Source organism: Jaculus jaculus, chromosome 21, assembly GCF_020740685.1.
Source record: "Jaculus jaculus isolate mJacJac1 chromosome 21, mJacJac1.mat.Y.cur, whole genome shotgun sequence".
Classification (NCBI taxonomy): Eukaryota; Metazoa; Chordata; class Mammalia; order Rodentia; family Dipodidae; genus Jaculus; species Jaculus jaculus.
Genome location: NC_059122.1, coordinates 310,647 through 325,248, shown reverse-complemented (window position 1 = coordinate 325,248; position 14,602 = coordinate 310,647). Strand labels below are relative to the sequence as shown.

Here is a 14,602-nt window from a genome sequence, read left to right as displayed (position 1 = left end):
TGCAAGTGAACCCCAAATGCATGTATCTCTATGTGCATCTGGCTTTTGTGGGCACTGGGGAATCAACCCATGCCATCAGGTATTATAAGCAAGTGCTTTTAACTGCTGAACCTCCTCTATCCCTGTTTTTGAGCTTCTTTAAAGTGAATCTAGGAAAATTCAAAATAGATTTGAAACTGTAAAGACAAAAGCTACAACAAGGGAAATTTAGTGCCAATGCAACAAAAGGAAAGTCAACCAGAAGGAAATTATGTTTCATTAAGATTTATTTTTATTTATTTACTTATTAGAGACAGAGAGAGGGATGGGGGAGAGAGAGAGAGAGGAAGAGTGAGAACGGGCAGGCCAGGACCTCTAGCCACTGCAAATGAACTCCAGATGCATATGCCACCATGTGCATCTGGCTTACATGGGAACTGGAGAATTGAACCTGGGTCCTTAGTCTTTGAAGGCATGTGCCATAACTGTTAAGCCATCTCTCCAGCCCAAGAAATTATGTTAATTTTTGTTTGTACCACAGAGTTTATATTTTATGACAATGAGCCTTCAAGACATGAGTGTTGACTCTGTATAATCCCTATGAATTGGTCTTAAGGTTCAAAGATTTGTGTAGTACTCCAAATAAATATGTTGTTATTGATGCTGCAGGTGCAGCAAAACCTCACTGTTGTGAGAATATTGTGATTCATCATATAGATGTTTAATTCTGTCACTCTGGTATAGTGGATTAATTCCATCTCTAAGTTGCTAAGGAAAGCCAGAGAAGGAAAGAGGTTACTTCTACTCTTCTCCCAATTGCAAAATAACAATGAAAGGAAGAAAAAAAAAACCCTGTCACTTCAGGATTTAGTTTACTGTCTTTCTGGGAGTGGTGTGCATGGTGGCTCCTATGTTGGCTATGCTTGGGGATATGAAATCAATGATGCCTCTTTACTTCTACTTATCTGTGAATCAAAAATTAGTGGATGCTAATATCTTCGGTCTTATCACAGTGTTTATACTTTGAACATGGGCAAGGATTAAAACAGACTTCTGGCTGGGTATCGTGGTACACTACTTTAAATCTCATCACTTGGGAGGCAGAGATAGGAGGATCACACTGAGTAAGTGATAACGCTGAGACTACATAGTGAATTCCAGGTCAGCTTTGGCTAGGGTGAGTCCCTAGAGGTAAAAAAAAACCCTGATAAGTGAATTTATTTTGATAATATGAATACAGAATGCCTTTTATCATTATTTTATTCCATAAGAACTTTAATTGAATAATTTTCAAATAATGACAAATTTATAATATATACTTTCAATTAGACTTTAACTTTGAAGGACTTTATGTTACAGACAATAAGGAATCTTCTGCATGATACCTAGAAAATTATCTGACGTAGAATAAAATAATTGTTTTTGAAAAAGAGATACCGTTTGGCTAGCCATTGTGGGGCATGTCTTTAATGCCAGCACTCAGGAGGTAGAGGTAGGAGGATCGAAGTAAATTCAAGGCTAGCCTTAGACCACATAATGAATTCCAGGTTAGCCTGGGCTAAAAAAAAGAAAGAAAGAAATGGTTATCAGTTGCACTGTGTACCACCCAAATTACTGGATCTAACATATAATACTTTTCCTCTCAGAACATCATTTTCATCTAATTGGTGAGATCATTCTGTCATATAACACACTACTATTTTTAGTGTTAGTCTTGCAGTTAGAGGTTTGTGGCTAGTGTCAAGGCCAGGTTTAGGATTAGGGTCAGTGTCTGTGTGAGGGTCAGGATGGGGGTCTGAGTCAGGTTGAGTTTAGGAGTTTTTGGGGTGAAGGTGAGGTGTTAAGGTTTTGGTTAGAGTGAGAATCAGAAGATCACATTCTGCAATTACTGCCTGTCTTTAGCTCACCAAATTACCTTATAGAAGGGTATTTTCATACCAAACCAGGAAGGCCTTGTAGACACTTTTCTTGGATGTATGACTATACTGAGATATTCAGAAAAGTTTGCTTGTACCTCAAAGCATGACGACATCAGAAAATGTTTATGCTGTCTTTGAGCAAGACCAGAAAGAGTTAAGAATCTTTGGCTACAATTTGTCTTAAGACATCTTGATACCATTATAGAGAATTTTACTCTTGTTTTAAAAACTTTTAAAAAATATTTTATTCTTTCTTTATTTGAGACAGAGAGAGAGAGAGAAACAGAGAGAGAGAGAGAGAGAGAGAGATCCTGCGAGCAAGTGCATACCAGGGCCTCCAGCCACTGCAAACAAACTCCAGATGTGTGTACTCTGTTGTGCATTCTTGGGCATCTGACTTATGTGATTCCTGGGTAATCAAACCTGGGTCCTTTGGCTTTGCAGGTAAGTGCCTTAATTGCTAAGCTATCTTTACAGTTCCCATGAAAACTTCCTAATAAGGGATGAAGAAATTTCTCAGCAGTTAAAGCACTTGCTTCTAAAGGCTAATGGCCCAGGATCAATTCCCCAATACGCATGTAAAGCCAGAAACACAAAGTGAGCCATGCATCTGGAGTTCCTTTGCAGAAGCAAGAAGCTCTGCTGTGCCCATACTCATTGTCTCTCTCTCAAATTAATTAATTAATTAAAAGATAATTATGTGGTGGATAATGAAGACATGGTACATTTATACCATGGAGTTGTCCTTCAGCAGTACAGAATGATGAAATTTTGAAATTTTCAGGGAAATGGATGGATCTGTCAATTATTATACTTAGTGAGTTAACTCAGACCCAGAGAGCTAAGTACTGTATATTCTCTCTCATATGTAGATCCTAGCTACAAGTGTTTGGACTTGTATGTGAGTTGGAATAAAACTCAGTAGCAGAGGCCATCAAGCTAGAAAGGGAAGGGAGGAGAGGGGAGGATTCAAGGTGATGGTATTGTACATATGTAAGTAGATGAATTACTGGGGGTTGAAATGCCTAAGTAAGGTTAGGGGAAGAGATTGCAAAGGAAGGGTGAGGAGAGGGTTAATCAAAATATAAGAGGATATGAATATGCCATATGGAAACCTACTTTATTGGACAATGGTATACCCAGAAGTGTTAGATTATATTTAGACAACTTTCAGCCAATGATACGATGCCATCCAGTGAATTGTTGGCCAGGGAGGTCCCTGAGGTCTACCAAACATTACCAGCCATTACCAAGGTGCTTGGTTTCCTACCAGGAATAGCAATTTTGCCCTGGGACCATAAGGTATAAAGAATGTCGGCACTTGAGTAAGGGTTTGATGTTGCTCCTATTGTTGGGCGACTCCTGTGTGTCTACTGCCTCAAACAGCCGTCAGTCCTCCTGCTAGGAAGGGCCTCAGGTCTCACTGACAGTCCCAGGGCAAAATTGCTGAAGCAACGCCAGAAATAATTAGGTGTGGCGAGGTCCAAACCTGTATTCTGAGGGTTTGGGTAGCCACTCGCAGGCTCTCGAGAACCATCCTGAGCCCGCAATGGATGCAGGTGGAATGAAGGAGCAGAAGGGTAAGCAGTGGGTCATCACGGACGTGCCCCTCCTTCGCTGAGTCACATTCACAGATATCTAGGGAAACACGGGAAGTACGTAACACACGGTCCACTGTGAACACAGCTGGAATTTTCTGTGGCCTTCCATGCTCGTCACAATCATGAGAAATTCCCATGAGACATGGAAGAACAAGCAGGCATGACTATGCTTTATTTATGAGCTTGTAGACGACACAGCAAAGCAGCGTGAGCACTTTTCCAAACAGGTGCTCATGTATTGCACTGGAATGATATCTTGACTTGCCAGAAAATGCTAGCAATGTATTTGGTTCAGATGGAAGTCACCTACATCTTCCGTTCTAGGATATCCCTGTGGAAGACAATCATTTAGGCCTGTTTGTACGCTTTGACACCTCTTGCATAGTTTGCATTGAGTGCGATTTTCAATGATCAGAGCATTGGAGGATCCTAAGCACAGGGAGCTTGAGGTCATGGCAGGCACCTGGAGTGCCAGCAGAGATAAGAGGTTGAACATGACATTGCCGCCACCCTGTGGCTACATCCTGAATCCCAGGACAGCGGCCACTAAATTCAAGCCTTGCTGGAGAATGAAGGGGAAAGCTATATCCGCGGAAGGCTTGGCAAGCGGGAGATTGCTTAGCGGTTAGAGACTTTCACTCTGAAGCCAAGGGAACCCGGTTCGAACCGCCGGGACACACGCGAGCCCGAGACACAAGGGGCCGCTTGTGTGTGCTAGGGTGCAGTGTGTGCCTATTGCCTGTATCTGTACATTTCTATTCTCGATCTCTCATGTTCTCTCTCCTACCTGACCAAGGAAACTAGTTTTCTTCACCCTTTGCGTGGGGCGAAGGGAAGATGTAATTTTTCTCAACACATGTTTCTGAAAGGCAGGGCCTCCTTGGCAAGCATCTCTAATGCGTACTTCACAATTTCATTCTGCTACAACTCAGCACATCAATTCCTTTTCCAGACAAGTCAAGAAGGATTTCAAGACGCTCTGGGAGTGGCTTTCAACCCACAGGCAAGAGTCATACCGCCTCTGTCATTGGGTGTAAAGAAAACACTGCTCCTTCGAAGTCCTGGTGTTATCAGGCTCTCTCTCAAGAACACAGGAGCAGCATCCCTGCACGTTTCAGAAGGGGTGACACCTAATCCTCACCAGTGACAAGGTAAGTGAGCAGTCCATGGGAGTCGGCACAGATGTTCTCAACGATTTTCCAATCTCTGAATGTTTGATATGTGAGGCAGGCCCCCTGGTCTATCAGCTGGCTTGTTGCTCATAGAGGCCCTCCTCATACAGCCAACTTAAGGGTGGTTTGTGGAGCTGTCTTATGACCAGAGGAACACACCCTCTGTGCTCTGCTCCCTCCCATTTCAGACACCCCATTCCAGTAGGCCCACCACTTGTATATGAGAGGTGAACCCGCCAAAACTACTATGTTTTAACAAGAACGACTTGGGTTGGCCCATGTCCATGGCTGGGCCGTCTTTGAGAATCCTATAAATCTGACCCGTTTTCTGAAGAGAGCCGATTCTCCAACCTAGATATTATTCTATGTTAGAGAATCAGGAACGATTAGGTCAGACAGAAGGCCCTGAAGATGCAGGAAATCTCTGTGCCCCCTGGAAATGAGGCCCCAGACAAACATGCGACACAACTGGTGACATCCGCATGGGCATGCAGAGCTCCCAGGTGAAGTGAGGACCTGTCAGTGACTCCTGAGGCCCTTCCTAGCAGGAGGACCGAGGGCTGTTTGAGGCAGTAGACACACAGGAGTCCCCCGACAATAGGAGTAACGTCAAACCCTTAGGCAAGTGTCGGCATTCTTTATATTTTATGGGCCCAGGGCAAAATTGCTGAAGCAATGCCAGAAATAATTGGGTGTGGCGAGGTCCAAACCTGTCTTCTGAGGGTTTGGGTAGCCACTCGCAGGCTCTCGAGATCCATCCTGAGCCCGCAATGGATGCAGGTGGAATGAAGGAGCAGAAGGGTAAGTAGTGGTTCATCCCAGACATGCCCCTCCTTCACTACGTCATGTTCACATATATCTAGGGAAACACGGGAATTACGTAACACACGGTCCACTGTGAACACAGCTGGAATTTTCTGTGGCCTTCCATGCTCCCCACAATCATGACAAACTCCCATGCAACATGGAAGAAAAATTAGGCATGACTATGCTTTATTTATGAGCTTGTAGGCGACACAGGAAAGCAGCGTGTGCACTTTCCCAAACAGGTGCTTGTGTATTGCACTGGAATGATATCTTGACTTGCCAGAAAATGCTAGCAATGTATTTGGGTCAGATGGAAGTCACATACATCTTCCTTTCTGGGATATCCCTGTGAAGGACAAACATTTAGGCCTGTTTGTAAGCTTTGACACCCATTGCTTAGTTTGCATTGAGTCTGCGATTTTCAATGATCAGGCAGGCCTCCTGGTCTATCAGCTGGCTTGTTGCTCATAGAGGCCCTACTCGTCCAGCCAACTAAAGGGTGGTTTGTGGAGCTGTCTTATGCCCAGAGGAACACACCCTCCGTGCTCTGCTCCCTCCCATTTCAGACAGCCCCATTCCAGTAGTCCCACCATTTATATGTGAGAGATGAACCCGCCAAAATTGCTCAATTTGAACAAGAACGACTAAGGTTGGTCCATGGCCATGGCTGGGTCATATTTGAGAATCCTATAAATCTGACCCCTTTTCTGAAGAGAGCTGATTCTCCAACCTAGTATCTTCCTCCCTTCCTTTCTCTACCCTGTATGTCTCCTTTTTAACTTACTGGCCTCTGCTACTAAGTATTTTCATTCTCACACAGAAGCCCAATCATCTGTAGCTAGGATCCACATATGAGAGAGAACATGTGGCGCTTGGCTTTCTGGGCCTGGGTTACCTGACTTAGTATAATACTTTCCAGGTCCATCCATTTTTCTGCAAATTTCATAACTTCATTTTTCTTTACCGCTGAGTAGAACTCCATTGTATAAATGTGCCACATCTTCATTATCCACTCATCTGTCGAGGGACATTTAGGCTGGTTCCATTTCCCAGCTATTATAAATTGAGCAGCAGTAGACATGGTTGAGCACGTACTTCTAAGGAAATGAGATGAGTCCTTTGGATATATGCCTAGGAGTGCTATAGCTGGGTCATATGGTAGATCAATCTCTAGCTGTTTTAGGAACCTCCACACTGTTTTCCACAATGGCTGGACCAGATTGCATTCCCACCAGCAGTGCAGAACGGTTCCTTTTTTTCCACATCCCCGCCAACATTTATGATCATTTGTTTTCATGATGGTGGCCAATCTGACAGGAGTGAGATGGAATCTTAATGTAGTTTTAATCTGCATTTCCCTGATGACTAGTGACGTAGAACATTTTGTTAGATGATTATATGCCATTCGTATTTTGTCCATTGAAAACTCTCTATTTAGCTCCATAGCCCATTTTTTGATTGGCTTGTTTGATTCCTTATTATTTAACTTTTTGAGACACTAGGGGGCGCTTGTGTGTGCTAGAATGCCGGGTGTGTCCATTGCCTGTATCTGTCCATTTTTCTGCTCGATCTCTCATGTTCTCTCTCCGACTTGACTAAGGAAACTACTTTTCTTCACCCTTGGCGTGAGGCGAGGGGCAGACGTAATTGTCCTCAACACAGGTTTCTGAAAGGGAGGGCCTCCTTGGCCAGCATCTCTCATGCGTACTTCGCAAATTCATTCTGATAGAACTCAGCATATCAATTCCTTTTCCAGACAAGTCAAGAAGGAATTCAAGAAGCTCTGGGAGTGGCTTTCCACCCACAAGCAAGAGTTCTTCCTCCTCTGTCATTGGGTGGAAAGAAAACACTGCTCCTTCGAAGTCCTGGTGTTATCAGGCTCTGTCTCAAGAACCCTGGAGCAGCATCCCTGCCCGTTTCAGAAGGGGTGACACCTAATCCTCACAGTGACAAGGTAAGTGAGCAGTCCACATGGGTGGGTACAGACGTTCTCGACGATTTTCCAATCTCTGAATGTTTGATATGTGAGGCAGGCCCCCTGGTCGATCAGTTGGCTTGGCGCTCGTGGAGGCCCTCCTCGCCCTGCCAACTAAAGGGTGCTTTCTGGAGCTGTCTATGCCCAGAGCAACACACCCTCCACATGCTGCCCCCTCCCTTTTCAGACAGCCCAATCCAGTTGTCTCACAACTTTTAAGTGTGGGAGTCTGTAGCTTTTTCTTTAAGTTCTATTTTTTTGTTTGTTTGTTTGTTTGTTTATTTATTTATTTATTTATTTATTTATGAGTGAGTGAGTGAGTGAGTGAGTGATGGGAGACAGACCACCAGGCACTGCAAATTCACTCCAAATACATGTATCATTTTGAACAGATGCCGGTACTGGGAAGTTGAATCCAACTTGCAGGCACCATTCACTATGGAGCTATTTCTCCAGCCTCCATCCCCATTTTCATTTTTCTTTACATGATCATGTCTGGGCCCTCTTTGATCTCTTCCAGTGGTTTTATTTATTATTATTATTATTTTTTTTTTTTTGGTTTTTTGAGATAGGGTCTTACTCTAGTCCAGGCTGACTTGGAATTCACTGTGTAGTCTCAGGCTGCCCTCGAACTCACTGCAATCCTCCGACCACTGCCTCCAGAGTGCTGGGCGTAAAGGTTTGTGCCACCACACCTGTCTCTGCCAGTGCTTTTGGCACATTCTCCTGTTGCATTGTCCACCTTATGTTGGCCAGGGGTGATGTACACCTTCTCCTCCTGCCATCATTTTTCCTGCCATCATGGAGCGACCGCCTTGAGCCTGTAAGCCAAAATAAACCTTTTTTTTTTTTTTTTTCACACAAGCTGCTCTGGGTGGGTGATTTCTATCAGCAATGTGATCCTGACTGCAACAACTTAAATCTTGCAATAGGGGAAAAAATAGTAGCCTTAGAGAGAATCCAAGTTGAAAAATCAGGAACCATGAGAGTTTGTTATCGGAAAACATCCCCAACTTTTCCATTTATTGTCAAATACTCAGTATAACCAGAAATAAAAAATAGCCCAGGTGTGGTGGCAATCGCCTTTAATTCCAGCACTTGGGAGGCAGAGGTAGGAGGATCACCATGAATTCGAGGCCACCCTGAGACTATATAGTGAATTCCTGGTCAGTCTGGGCCAGAGTTAGACTCTACCTCCAAAAACCAAAAAACAGAAAAAGACAGAGAGAGAGAGAGAGAGAGAGTGACCCCATCGTATGAAGTTGTATACCTCAATAAATCAGATGATCTGATTGCTAGGGACAAAATTCTAGGATACCTGAGCGTCCTCCATACTTAGTCACAATTCAAAAATTTGAAGAAATTCAAACAAGAGTTACTGGCTTCAGACAAACACCTTCCAAATTCCACCAATAACCGACCCATGAGGCCTGTGGATTCAAGCCCTTTCCTATTACCTTGTCTTCCAACTTCAATATTCCACTGCATCCCATTTTAGCCCCTTGTCTGCCATCCCTTCCCTCACATAGCCAGGAACCAAAATCTTGAAGCATGGAAACTGCCTTCCTCTCTGCTTGGAAGTCTTATTTCTGTCTGATTATTTGACTTCTTTCCTTAAGTTTGTTTTGTATCAAACCATTGTAGTTGGGGAGGCAGACTGAGCAGGAAATGTGAGGAAGGGTGTTGTAAACAGGTGAAAGGTTTTGAATTTTACCACCATGCTGTAGGATGTGAGAGAACTTGTTTTTGTCATACCATCTGTGATCTTTATACCTAAGGACAAACCATACTTCATTATGTCTCAAAAATAATTTATACACTATCCCTTCAGTTGTCTTCTCTCTCACTTCTTGAATCTTGGATCTGAACTGCTAACTCTAGCACCAAAGTTGTAAAGGTGGCTTTTCATTTGTTCCTTGCATGTGTGGATGCACATATATGTGGCATGCATCCATGTGTGTACATGCATATGGGGGCCAAAGGACAACCTCAAGTATTGTTCCAGAAGCACCGTGGTTCTTTTTGTTCCTTCTTTGGGATGCAGTCTCTCACTGACCATGGACTTTTCTGTCTCTGGGGTCCGAGAACAGGCACTCAAGTGCACACCTCAATGTCTATCATTTTTTAAATTTATTTTTAATTTTTTGTTCACTTTTACTTATTTGAGTGTGACAGAGTAACAGAGAGGGAGAGAGAGGATGGGTGCGCCAGGGCCTCCAAGCCACTGCAAACGAACTCCAGATGCTTGTACCCCTTTGTGTCTCTAGCTAATGTGGGCCCAGTGGAATCAAGCCTTGAACTGGGATCCTTAGGCTTCACAGGCAAGAGCTTAACCACTAAGCCATCTCTGTGGCCATTTCTTCTTGCTCTTGTTCTGCTTGTTCTTGTTGTCCTTCCTCCTCCTCCTCTTCTACCTCCTCTTCTTTTTCTTCTTCTCCATGAGTTCTATTGAACAAACTCAGGTCCTCATGCTTACGAAGCAAGCACATTACCAACTGAGCTGTCCCCCAGCCCCTCATCAGTTTATTCTTACCGTTCATGTGAAGAGATCCTTAGACGTATACATACTTATGTTGAATGGTTGACAAGCTCTTATTCCACTTTCTGGTGTTTTTTTTCAACTTGACCATGTGTAGGGGTTTTCACTTACGATTTCCATGATGACACTTTGATTCTGAGCATGGTTCTGATTATCCTATATATCACCAACCTTGTGCCAAGTATTTTAAAATCTTCAATTTTGTCTTCTGATGCCATTCTTCCTCCATTTTTAGATATATTCTTATGGGCTTTCTGAGGCCCAAGTGTTGCCAAAGCAGCTGAAATGTTTTGGAGCTTTAAAAAATATTTAATTTTTTTTTTCAGGATAAAGAGAGAGTGAGAGAGAGAAAAAGAGAGAGGGAGAAAGGAAAAAAGGAAGGTAATTAAGTGTGGGCACTCCATGTCCTTTTGCCACAGCAAGTAAATCCCACATGCATGTATCTCTATGTGCATCTGACTTTTTGTGGGCACTAGGGAATCAACCCATGCCATCAGGTTTTATAAGCGAGTGCTTTTAACTGCTGAACCTCCTCTATCATTGTTTTTGACCTTCTTTAAACTGAATCTAGGAAAATTCAAAATAGATGTGAAAATGTAAAGACAAAAGCTACAACAAGGGAAATTTAGTGCCAATGCAACAAAAAGAAAGTCAACCAGACGAAAATTATGTTTCTTTAAGATTTATATTTATTTATTTACTTATTAGAGACAGAGAGAGGGATGGGTGAGAGAGAGAGAGAGAAAGAGTGAGAACGGGCAGGCCAGGACCTCTAGCCACTGCAAATGACCTCCAGATGCATATGCCAGCATGTGCATCTGGCTTACATGGGACCTGGAGAATTGAACCTGGGTCCTTAATCTTTGCAGGCATGTGCCTTAAATGCTAAGCCATCTATCCAGCCCAAGAAATTATGTTATTTTTGTATGTGCCACAGAGCTTATATTTTATGCCAATGAGCAGTCAAGACATGAGTGTTGACTCTGTATAATCCCTATGAATTGGCCTTAAGGTTCAAAGTTTTGTGTAGTACTCCAAATAAATATGTTGTTATTGATGCTGCAGGTGCAGCAAAACCTCACTGATGTGAGAATATTGTGATTCATCATATAGATGTGTTATTCTGTCACTCTGGTATAGTGGATTAATTCCATCTCTAAGTTGCTGAGAAAGCCAGAGAAGGAAAGAGGTTATTGTTACTCTTCTCCCAATTGCAAAATAACAATAAAAGGGAGAAAAAAACAAAAGCCTGTCACTTCAGGATCTAGTTTACTGTCTTTCTGGGAGTGGTGTGCATGGTGGCTCTTATGTTGTCTACGCTGGGGGATATGAAGTCAATGGTGCCTCTTTACTTCCACTTAAGTGTGAATCAAAAATTAGTGAAGGCTAAATCTTTGGTCTTTTCACAGTGGTTATACTTTGAACTTGAGCAAGGATTAAAACTGACTTCCGGCTGGGTATGGTGGTACACCCCTTTAAATCTCATCACTTGGGAGGCAGAGGTAGGAGGATCACACTGAGTAAGAGATAACCCTGAGATTACATAGTGAATTCCAGGTTAGCCTTGGCTAGAGTGAGACCCTACTTTGAAAAAAAACACCCTGACAAGTAAATTTATTTTGATAATATGAATATAGAATGCCTTTTGTCATTATTTTATTCCATAAGAACACTAAAAATTTTTGAATAATTTTCAAATAATGACAAATTCAAAATATATACATTCAATTAGTCTTTAACTTTGGAGGATTTTATGTTACAGACATAAGGATTCTTCTGCATGATACTTAGAAAATTATCTGACGTAGAATAAAATAATTGTTTTTGGAAAAGAGATACTGTTTGCCTAGCCATGGTGGGGCATGTCTTTAATGCCAGCACTCAGGAGTTAGAGGAAGGAGGATCGAAGTAAATCAAGACTAGCCTGAGACCACATAATGAATTCCACGTTAGCCTGCGCTAAAAAAAAAAAAGAAAGAAATGGTTATCAGTTGCACTGTGTACCACCCAAAATATTTGAACTAACATATAATACTTTTCCTCTCAAAACATCATTTTCATCTGCTAATTGGTGAGATCATTCTGTCACATAACACACTACTATTTTTAGTGTTAGTCTTGGAGTTAGAGGTTTGTGGCTAGTGTCAAGGCCAGGTTTAGGATTAGGGTCAGTGTCTGTGTCAGGGTCAGGATTGGGGTGAGAGTCAGGTTGAGTTTAGGAGTTTTTGGGGTGAAGGTTAGGTGTTAAGGTTTTGGTTAGAGTGAGAGTCAGACGATCACATTCTGCAATCACTGCCTGTCTTCAGCTCACCAAATTACCTTATAGAAGGGCATTTTCATACCCAAAAAGGAAGGCATTGTAGACACTTTTCTTGGATGTATGACTATACTGAGATATTCAGAAAAGTTTGCTTGTACCTCAAAGCATGACGACATCAGAAAATGTTTATGCTGTTTTTGAACAAGACCAGAAAGAATTAAGAATCTTTGGCTACAATTTGTCTTAGGACATCTTGATACCACCATAGAGAATGTTACTCTTGTTTTAAAAACTTTTAAAAATATTGTATTCTTTCGTTATTTGAGACAGAGCGAGCGAGAGAGAGAGAGAGATCATGCGAGCGAGCGCATGCATACCAGGGCCTCCAGCCACTGCAAACAAACTACAGACGTGTGTAGTATCTTGTGCATTCTTGTACATCTGACTTATGTGATTCCTGGGGAATCAAACCTGGGTCCTTTGGCATTGCAGGTAAGTGCCTTAATTGCTAAGCTATCTTTCCAGTTCCCATGCAAACTTCCTCATAAGGGATGAAGAAATTTCTCAGCAGTTAAAGCACTTGCTTCAAAGCCTAATGGCCCAGGTTCGATTCCCCAATACCCATGTAAAGCCAAAAACACAAATTGACCCATGCATCCGGAGTCCCTTTACAATAGCCAGAGGCTCTGGTGTGTCCATACACATTCTCTCTCTCTCAAATTAATTAATTAATTAATTTATTAAAAGATAATCATGGGTTGGATAAAGAAGACATGGTACATTTATACAATGGAGTTTTCATTCAGCAGTAAAGAAAGATGAAATTATGAAATTTGCAGGGAAATGAATGGATCTGTCAAGTATTATTCTTAGTGAGTCAACTCAGACCCAGAGAGCTAAGTGCTGTATATTCTCCCTCATATGTGGATCCTAGCTACAAGTTTTGGACTTGTCTGTGAGTTGGAATAAAAGTCAGTAGCTGAGGCCATCAAGCTAGAAAGGGAAGGGAGGAGAGGGGAGGATTCAAGCTGATGGTATTGTACATATGTAAGTAGAAGAATTACTGTGGGTTGAAAGGCCTAAATAAGCTTAGGGGAAGAGATTGCAAAGGAAGGGTGAGGACATGTGCCACCACCCCTGGCAAACTTTGAGGTTTTTAAGAGGTACAAGATAACGTGTCTTTTTTAAATGCCAGGATCCATGGAACTGTGAAGAATATGCTGTATGGTAATGAAGAAGTTCTGCGATGGACTCGATGCCAGCCACAAGTCCATCTGTGCGTGCACTTGTAAGTACATGCCCATAAAGTTGTAAAATTATGACTGGGATTTAGATAGGGTTTACGTTACCTAATACCAAGGGGTAGGATTTTAAGGTCAAGCTTTACGGTCTGGGGTCTAGGGTCTAGGGTCAATTATATCATTAGAGTCCTGTCATAGAAGTAAGTTATTTATTGAATTAAATAAAGGCACAAATATATAACAATTTTATAGTGTCAAGCTTCACTGAATCACAAAGCCAACTAATGGATGACAAATAATGGTGTAACGAAAAAATAAAACCCCATTTGGGGCTAGGGAGATGGCTCTGTTGTTCGAGGCACTTGCTTGGAACGCTTGCTGCACAGGTTTGTTTTGTCAGTAACTATATAAAAGCTACATACACAAAGTAATGCATACATCATTTACTGAAGCCAATGGTCCTGGCATGACCATTCTCTCCCCCCCCCCCCGCTATGTTTCTCTGAGACACACAAATAAATAAATAACCAATTACCATTTGGCCAATACCATAATGACCATGCTAGAGAAAATCAAGGCTGAATTCTGGAACTTAAAATCTGAGGAGTAACAGTATAGTTTGTGGTGTGATCTCAGCATCCAGTAAACACATACCAATACCACAGTGGTAAAAAACATCCTAACATGTAGCAAAATGGCAGACAGTGGGCCCCTTGACATAATGCACTTAGAATACTATCACTTTAATGATATTCTTGAGAACAATGGTGATTTGAAATTTAATCAAAAGATGCTATATAAGGCTGGAGATATGGCTTAATGATTAAGGTTCTTGCCTACAGAGTCAAAGGTCCTATGTTCAATTCCCCAGGGCCCACATAAGCCAGATGCATGAGGTGGCACATGTGTCTGGAGTTCATGTGCAGAGGCTCGATGTCCTAGCATGCCCATTCTCTCCCTGCACCTCTCTCTTTCTCTCTCTCTCTTTTTCTCTCTCCCTCTCTCCCTGCCTCTTTTCCTATCAAGTAAATAAGTAAAAATGATAAATGAAAAAGGATGATATATAACAAGTTCAATTAGACATTCTACAAAATAAATGGCCAATAGAA

General features: G+C 42.1%; 1 pseudogene; it reads left to right on the top strand.

The window, feature by feature from the left end:
* The first annotated feature begins 216 nt into the window (after positions 1-216).
* On the top strand, positions 217-1,006 carry LOC123456396 (annotated as a pseudogene).
* Positions 1,007-14,602: the final 13,596 nt, after the last annotated feature.